At 50.3% G+C, this 8,203-nt stretch overlaps 1 long non-coding RNA gene across 1 annotated transcript; it reads right to left on the bottom strand.

The window, feature by feature from the left end:
• Positions 1-474: 474 nt before the first annotated feature.
• LOC121820498 (uncharacterized) lies at positions 475-2,194 on the bottom strand. The gene is made up of 2 exons (XR_006061063.1): positions 2,099-2,194; positions 475-1,778 (listed from the first exon to the last, which is right to left on the bottom strand). It is a non-coding gene; the product is annotated as an uncharacterized LOC121820498 (long non-coding RNA).
• Positions 2,195-8,203: the final 6,009 nt, after the last annotated feature.

Here is an 8,203-nt window from a genome sequence, read left to right as displayed (position 1 = left end):
ACACAGCCTAACAGTGTCAATCTCTTTCTGGAGGAGGAAGACTATTTCGCTCCTGTATTTTAAGGACTTTCAGGGCTAGACCATTTAACATGAAAGTCAGGGCTGGCCTGTGTTACTGAAGTTATTACCAGTTATTACTGGTCTTGTTAAATTTAAGTAACAGACTGAACATCCAAGAATGCGGGCTTTTAACACTCCTGTAAGTTTTTAATGCTGAAAACACTGTGTCATTTGTTTTACGGGTACATTCCATGAAATTGCAATGTACTTCTTTGCGGCACGCAGTAAGGGAGCGTTTCTCCACCTCAACGTTCCCATATTATCCAGAGATGTGCTTAAGAGACATTAGCCTGCCTTTCAATTTAACCTTCTGTCTAAAGACAAAAACAACTGCATGCAAATGATGTCATTATGTAAGAGATGGTGATGATACAGAGTAGGATTCAAATAAGCATCAATGCAAATTTGATAAACTTCAGTAATTGTTTTTAATGACTTTTATTTATGACTTGTTCTAACCTGAAATTTGTTTCTCAACTCGAGAAGAGTGTTTTTTCCTAATGTGTTATTTTAACATGTCCTCAGAACAGTTGATTATGCTGGTTTTCAAACATCAGAAAATTTGAAAGGCTTTCCCAGTGAACACCTATATACCCAGTACCTAGGTGCAACCACTGACCTTTCATCGTAGCTTGTCTCACATCTATTCATCAGCATAGTTTTAAAGGAATTCTTAACTTGGAGTCAGACTCAGTATTGAAAGATGCTTGGCTTTCAGGTAAACTTGAGATCAATATCCCTTGAATCATATTTGCCTTCAGCTTCCAACCTGAGCCACATGAACCTCCCAGCTCTGCTCATCCCACGTCACCTCCACGGCCCTGGACCCTGGGCCTGGGGTGTAGATAGGCTGAAGCTGGGGTGGACCCGGGTGGACCTCAGGTGGACCTGGGGTGGGCCTAGGGTGTAGATAGGCTGAAGCTGGGGTGGACCTGGGTGGACCTCGGGTGGACCTTGGGTGGACCTGGGGTGGGCCTAGGATGTAGATAGGCTGAAGCTGGGGTGGACTCGGGTGGACCTTGGGTGGGCCTGAGGTGGGCCTGGAGTGTAGATAGGCTGAAGCTGGGGTGGACTTGGGTGGACACTGGGTGGACATTGGGTGGACCTGGGTGGACCTCGGGTGGACTCGGGTGGGCCTGGGTGGACTTGGGTGGACCTCGGGTGGACCTCGGGTGTACTCGGGTGGACCCCAGGTGGACTCGGGTGGACCTCGGGTGGGCCTGGGTGGACTTGGGTGGACCTGGGTGGACTCAGGTGGACCTGGGATGGGCCTGGGGTGAACTCGGGTGGGCCCCGGGTGGACTCGGGTGGGCCCTGGGTGGACTTGGGTGGAGCTGGGGTGGACTCAGGTGGACCTCTGGTGGGCCTGGGGTGGACCCCGGGTGGACTTGGGTGGACCTGGGTGGACTCAGGTGGACCTGGGATGGGCCTGGGGTGAACTCGGGTGGGCCCCAGGTGGACTCGGGTGGAGCCGGGGTGGACTCGGGTGGACAGTGGCTTTCGTTGGTGTTATTCGGGCAGCACCTCAGTAGCGGTCCAGACCTCTGACAGCTGCCACCCCACCACAGCTCACCCTCCTCGCCTCACCCAAGACTGAGAGGGCCCACGCCATCTCTGTATCACGGCTCTACAGCAGAGCTGGGCTGGTGGAGGCTGCGGGGCTGGGAGCGGCTGGGAGGGAAAATGGGACTCGTCCCCAGGACGGCCTCTGAGCAGACCTACAACAGAGCGGAGGCAGCTCAGACCCATCCCTGTGGCTCACAGCAGCCAAGGCCCCATGTGGGCCTTGACAGCTCCAGCTCCAGGGCAGGGGTCCTGGGTGGGGAGTGAGGAAAACACCCACTTAAGGGGAACAGAACCCACTCAGACCTGGCCCTTGGGACCAGAACCCCCACCCCAATGGGGCGCAGGCCATGTCTGAGCAGAGGGGAAGCCCGGCCACACCTCGTTCTGGCCCTGAGCCCTCCGCCCCCAGCCTGGCCTCCTGCATGGTGACCGCTGTCAGCCCGCCCAGAGGAAGGGCACCACCCGTGCTCACCTCGCTTTTGCGCGCCCAACAGAGGCCTGTGGGGTCTGTGTCGGCACACCACCACGTCAGTGCACCCCTTCGAGACTGCAACGGGTAACTCTCACCTACAGTCGTAGAGAGAGAGGAGTTAAGCAAATGGAAAGGCAGAGAAACTGCTCTCCGTGCGAAGAGCAAGAGAAAACCCTTATGAAGCAAACAACAGAGCAGAAATAAACAATTACTCGATAAAGAATTTGAGGCAGTGGAACTGACGATGTTAAGTGAATTAAGGCAAAGAATAGACGTGCACTGTGAACATTTTAACAAGGAACTGGACCACATGAGAAAAAGACCTAATCAAAAAGGAAGGATTCAAAAGCAGAGCCCCAGGACTGAGCACCCTGCTCAGAGAGGCGCTCCGGGTGGCGCAGTCACGGGACTGCTCCTCCAGGTTGCCTGTCACTGGCGGCACCAGAAAGATGATCAGAAGTCCTTCTCGGGGGACCCAGAAAGCTGAAAAGCGAGGGAAGCTCGCAGGGTGGGTGTGGTCCCAGCACCCTGAAAAGGCACATTCTTGCTGACATTTCCTGGAGAGAATTCACGTTGGCCTCACCGCGGTCTGTCTTTCTCTCCCGAGAAGCTGGGCGTCCTGATGCTCTCAAGTCACACTGCTGCAAACGTCAGGCTTCAGGGCCTGTAACGCGTCCCGCAGCCACTTTCCTGGTACCTGAGTGAGCCGGATCAGCTTTTAACTCCTGGGATTTCCCTTCAGTTTCCTTAAAAATAGAAATATCACGGGCCTCACATCGCCCACTTTCCCGTTGTCCTTTTGAGAGGCTTCGACACCTAGATCTGAGAGTGCTGTTTGGGGTGTTAAAGAGTCAGGAGAAACTGACCCCTAGTGTGAGTGGCCTGAGTGCAGGGGCAGGGAGCCTGTTTTCTGGGTATAAACACGCCGCGGAGAGGAGGTTGGAGTCCAGGTTTGGACCGACCTTCGCCTCTGACCACACGATGACTGTCACTCTACCCGTTCCCCTCGAGGCACCAGGGAGCCACTCGGCGCCCTTGATTAGCTCGTGATTAGTACCCGAAGCGTGTCACCTCATGCCCTTTTCTAATCCTTCCAGATACTTTCCCAGCTACTGAACAATCTGGAATGAAAACGAGAGTATTATCCATTGATATCTTGGTCCAGGGTTGCCCCAAGCTTTCTCCACGAATGGGACCGATCAATTTTCAAGTTTGGAACAGTGGGCACCCAACTGGGGAGTGTGATTCAAGGGTGTTAAGACTGTCCCTGTGGCAAGAAGACTCTATCTCCTGTGTTCACCTAGGATCTTTCCCCAGGGGTGCATTTCTTTCCGTTACAGAGGGCTTTATTCTCTATCTTGTAATAACCTAGAATGGAAAATAGTCTGAAAAACAATGTGTGTGACTGAATCACTTAAATCAGCTGCACTTTGATTTTTAATACACATTTAATAAGAAGGCTAGCTCCTTCGCCTGTAGTGGGTAATAGCTTTTTAGGGGTCAGTTGGAAGTTTTCTGGAAGTGAGATCGCCATGCTGGGGGTGGCCCTGTGCATGGAAGAAACCTTCCAGGGTCAGGCAGACACACCTGGATGGATGCCAGGAGGAAGAGGGGTTTGACATTGGCAGGGAAAGATCGAGGGCAGAAAGAGAGGAGGGCGACAGAGGATGAGATGGTTGGATGGCATCAGTGACTCAGTGGACATGAGTCTGGGAGATGGTGATGGACAGGGAGCCTGGTGTGCTGTGGTCCACGGGGTTGCAAAGAGTTGGACACGACTTAGTGACTGAACAGCAACGAGCGGCATGAATCAAGGGTCAGCCGCCTGAAACGCCACATACCACAGGTGTACAAACCCAGTATCTGAAGCTTGTTGGAAAAGCAAGTTCGTCCTTTCCGAAGCTTTCAGCAAGCTGCCTTGTAGGACAAACGTGGGCAAAAAGCATCTGGAAGCATCTCAGAGTCATCTCTCCAAGTCCCCTTCGTCACAGCACCCCTGTGATGAGCCCAGCACTCGAGGAGACGGGAGAGCAGCTGCCTTCAGCTTCCTCATCATTCCCCACGCCAACTATCATGCTAATCAGCTGACCACCCTCATTAAACACGCCGTGCACCGGCCCCTATGTCTGATCCAAGGGAAAGAGTCTGTGTCTTCTCCTTCTTTAAAGCAACCTGACTACAAGAGACAAACTTAAATCAGTTCATTTCATTCAGGTTCATCGCATTGCATCACAGGAAAATTATGACAAGATGTGAAAATATTGGGTCTCTCAGAAAAAGACAAATACAATATGACATTGCTTATCAGTTCAGTTCAGTTCAGTTCAGTCGCTCAGTCATGTCCGACTCTCTGCAACCCCATGAATCGCAGCACGCCAGGCCTCCCTGTCTATCATCAACTCCCAAAGTTCACCCAAACTCATGTCCATCCAGTTGGTGATGCCATCCAGCCATCTCATCCTCTGTCGTCCCCTTCTTCTCCTGCCCCCAATCCCTCCCAGCATAAGGGTCTTTTACAATGAGTCAGCTCTTCACATGAGGTGGCCAAAGTATTGGAATTTCAGCCTCAGCATCAGTCCTTCCAATGAACACCCAGGACTGGTCTCCTTTAGGATGAACTGGTTGGATCCTCTTGCAGTCCAAGGGACTAGCAAGAGTCTTCTCCAGCAACACAGTTCAAAAGCATCAATTTTTCAGTGCTCAGCTTTCTTCACAGTCCAACTTTCACATCCATACATGACCACTGGAAAAACCATAGCCTTGACTAGACAGACCTTTGTTGGCAAAGTAATGTCTCTGCTTTTGAATATGCTATCTAGGTTGGTTATAACTTTCCTTCTAAGGAGTAAGCGTCTTTTAATTTCACGGCTGCAATCACCATCTGCAGTGATTTTGGAGCCAAAAAAATTAAGTCAGCCACTGTTTCCACTGTTTCCCCATCTATTTGCCACGAAGTGATGGGACCAGATGCCATGATTTTCATTTTCTGAATGTTGAGCTTTAAACCAACTTTTTCACTCTCCTCTTTCACTTTCATCAAGAGGCTTTTGAGTTCCTCTTCACTTTCTGCCATAAGGGTGGTGTCATCTGCATATCTGAGGTTATTGATATTTCTCCCAGCAATCTTGATTCCAGCTTGCACTTCCTCCAGTCCAGCGTTTCTCATGATGTACTCTGCATAGAAGTTAAACAAGCAGGGTGACAATATACAGCCTTGACGTACTCCTTTCCTATTTGGAACCAGTCTGTTGTTCCACGTCCAGTTCTAAGTGTTGCTTCCTGATGTTGCTTATAGGTAGAGCTAAAAATGGTGCGAATGAACCTGTTTACAAAGCAGGAACAGAGTCGCAGCTGTATAGAACAAACTTATGGTTGCCAGGGGGTGAGAGGGGAAGGGCTGCATTAGGAGACTGGAATTGACGTATACACGCTGAAAGGGGAAAGTGAAGTACCCCAGTCGTGTCCGACTCTTTGCGACCCCATGAACTGTATACCCTACTAGGCTCCTCCGTCCATGGAGTTTTCCAGGCAGGCATGCTGGAGTGGGTTGCCATTTCCTTCTCCGCATATGGTACTATATATAAAATAGATTAATAAGAACCCATTGTATAGCACAGGAAAGCCGACTCAATACTCCATAATGGTGTCCAGTGGTAAAGAATCTGCCTTGCAATGCAAGGGACACTGGTTCGATTCCCTGATCTGGGAAGATCCCACAGGCTGCAGGGCAGCTGACCCTGTGCACCGCAACCAATGAGCCTGCTCTCTGGAGCCCAAGAGCCACAACCACTGAGCCCACAGGCCTCAGCTACTGAAGCCCGAGCACCCTGAAGGCCGCGCTCTGCGCCAAGAGACGCCGCTGCAAAGAGAGAGGAGCCGTGCAAAGCAACAATTCCCCGGGCAGCCAAAAACAAGTATTTTTTAAAATACTGCACAATGACCTACATGGGAGAAGAATCTAGAAAAGAACACATGTATATATGTCTACGTATAGCTGACTCACTTTGCTGTACGGAAGAAATTAATGCAACATTGCAAGCCAACTCCACTCCAATAAAAAATTTATGAAAAATAAGAGTTGGTGATCTTGATTCTTCTACCTGTGATGGGCTTGGATAAAGCAGCTCAGAGTAACTTATGCTTTAAAAGTCGGGTGGTGTGTCTGCCCATTAAATGCGCGTTCCTTCCTTTGATAACACGTGAAGCATGAATTATTGCCCTTGAAAGAAAATAACTGAGAGATCGTTCCGTTCCTGCTGACTCAGGGCTGCTTTTGGAAAGGAGGTCAGGACAGTAACCTCAGAAAGTGTGGGCTCCTTTGATGCGACTCTGAGGAGGCGGGAGCGTCATCAGTCCACACAGACAGGACAGCAGCTGCTTCTCATCCCATCGCCTGGAGGCCGGGTCCCTTCCCAGGCAAAGCCTGTGTCCCAGAGGAAGTGTGGCAGGTCTCTTGAGAAGGTTCGTGGAGAGAGCTGGTTGGTTCAAGAGTTTAGCCTAAGTGGCGTCCGCTGGGAGCATCTTTCTCAACCCTCCGGTCTCCGCCTCAGTAAACTAGGCATCTTCGAGCGCATAGCACAGTCTCTCAGCATCTCAGTCCAGGGCTCATGCAGAGAACTTTTCTCTCCTTGGCACTGATGGCTGGGGCAGCAACAGAGCCAGTCCACGCACAACTGTGCCCGCCATGTGTCGCGGTCCTTCCATGGGAGACAAAACACTGAACGCCTTGACAAATAACTTCTTGCACAATTGACTTGTATTCTAAGCACAGGTGAAGAGCTCACATTTAAAGGAAAACCATGGGGGAGCCCTTAGAATTCATATTTGCTTTTCTCTGGTTTTATGTGATTTGTGGTAAGAAGTTAAATATGTTTAATTTGTTTTTTTTTTCTTTTTTGCCCCAGCATTCATGTAAAGATGTGAGAGTTGGACCCTAAAGAAGGCTGAGAGCTGAAGAATTGATGCTTTTGGACTGTGGTGTTGGAGAAGACTCTTGAAAGTCCCTTGGACTGCAAGGAGATCCAACCAGTGCATCCTAAAGGAAATCAACTCTGAATATTCATTGGAAGGACTGATGCTGAAGCTGAAGCTCCAATTTTGGCCACCTGATATGAGGAGCCAACTCATTAGAAAAGACCCTGATGCTGGGAAAGATTGAAGGCGGGAGGAGATGAGGACGACAGAAGATGAGAGGGTTGGATGGCATCACCGACTCAGTGGACATGAGTTTGAGCAGGCTCCGGGAGACAGTGAAGGACAGGGAAGCCTGGTGGGCTGCAGCCCATGAAGTCACAAAGAGTCGAACACCAGTGAGTGACTAAACAGCAGCAACGTATTTAATTTGGGGCTTCTCAGTGGCACTAGTGGTAAAGGACCCGCCTGCCAGTGCAGAAGACACAGCAGATCCCTGGGCGGGGAAGATCCTCTGGAGGAGGGCGTGGCAACCCACTCCAGTATTCTTGTTTGGAGAATCCCATGGACAGAGGAGTCTGGCAGGCTGCAGTCCATGCGGTCACAAAGAGTCAGATGCAACTGAGCAACTCAGCACACACATGTATTTAATTCAGTGACTTTGGGGTAAACACATAGCTCTTTCCTCTTACATATTATTCAAATATATTATTAATGACAAGACCAAGCTTGGGGTGTTTGCGAGAACAAGACAGGAAAAGAATTAACATCACTCCCAAATTTGGCCCTGGAGCCTGGCCAGGAGCATGACCAGAACCCTACCTTGGTGATTCCCAAGTTCCCTAACACAGCGGTACAAATGCTGCCCGAGTGAGGTCCAGTTTTTTCATGAATTAGATGATCAATTTCGAGGGCATCTCAAGGGGTAGAGGAGCTCATGATTAACTTCCTTGGAGTGACCTGCACACACGTGGGCAGCAGAGTTGGTGGGGACCACATCTGGTTTGTGACGGAGGCTCTGGCAGACTGGTCCCGAGAAGGTGGACGTGACCGCATTGATATTCCCAAGCCATAGCAGGAATGCAAATCCTATTCCTTCTGGGGTGTTTAAAGATCACACTTCTAAATCATAGAGCCATCTGCCCCAGTGCCTGTGGAATAATTGGGCTGGTTTAGAATCCATTTACGAGCGGC

Source organism: Ovis aries, chromosome 10 (genome assembly GCF_016772045.2).
Source record: "Ovis aries strain OAR_USU_Benz2616 breed Rambouillet chromosome 10, ARS-UI_Ramb_v3.0, whole genome shotgun sequence".
NCBI lineage: Eukaryota > Metazoa > Chordata > Mammalia > Artiodactyla > Bovidae > Ovis > Ovis aries.
This window is presented reverse-complemented; position numbering and strand designations above follow the sequence as displayed.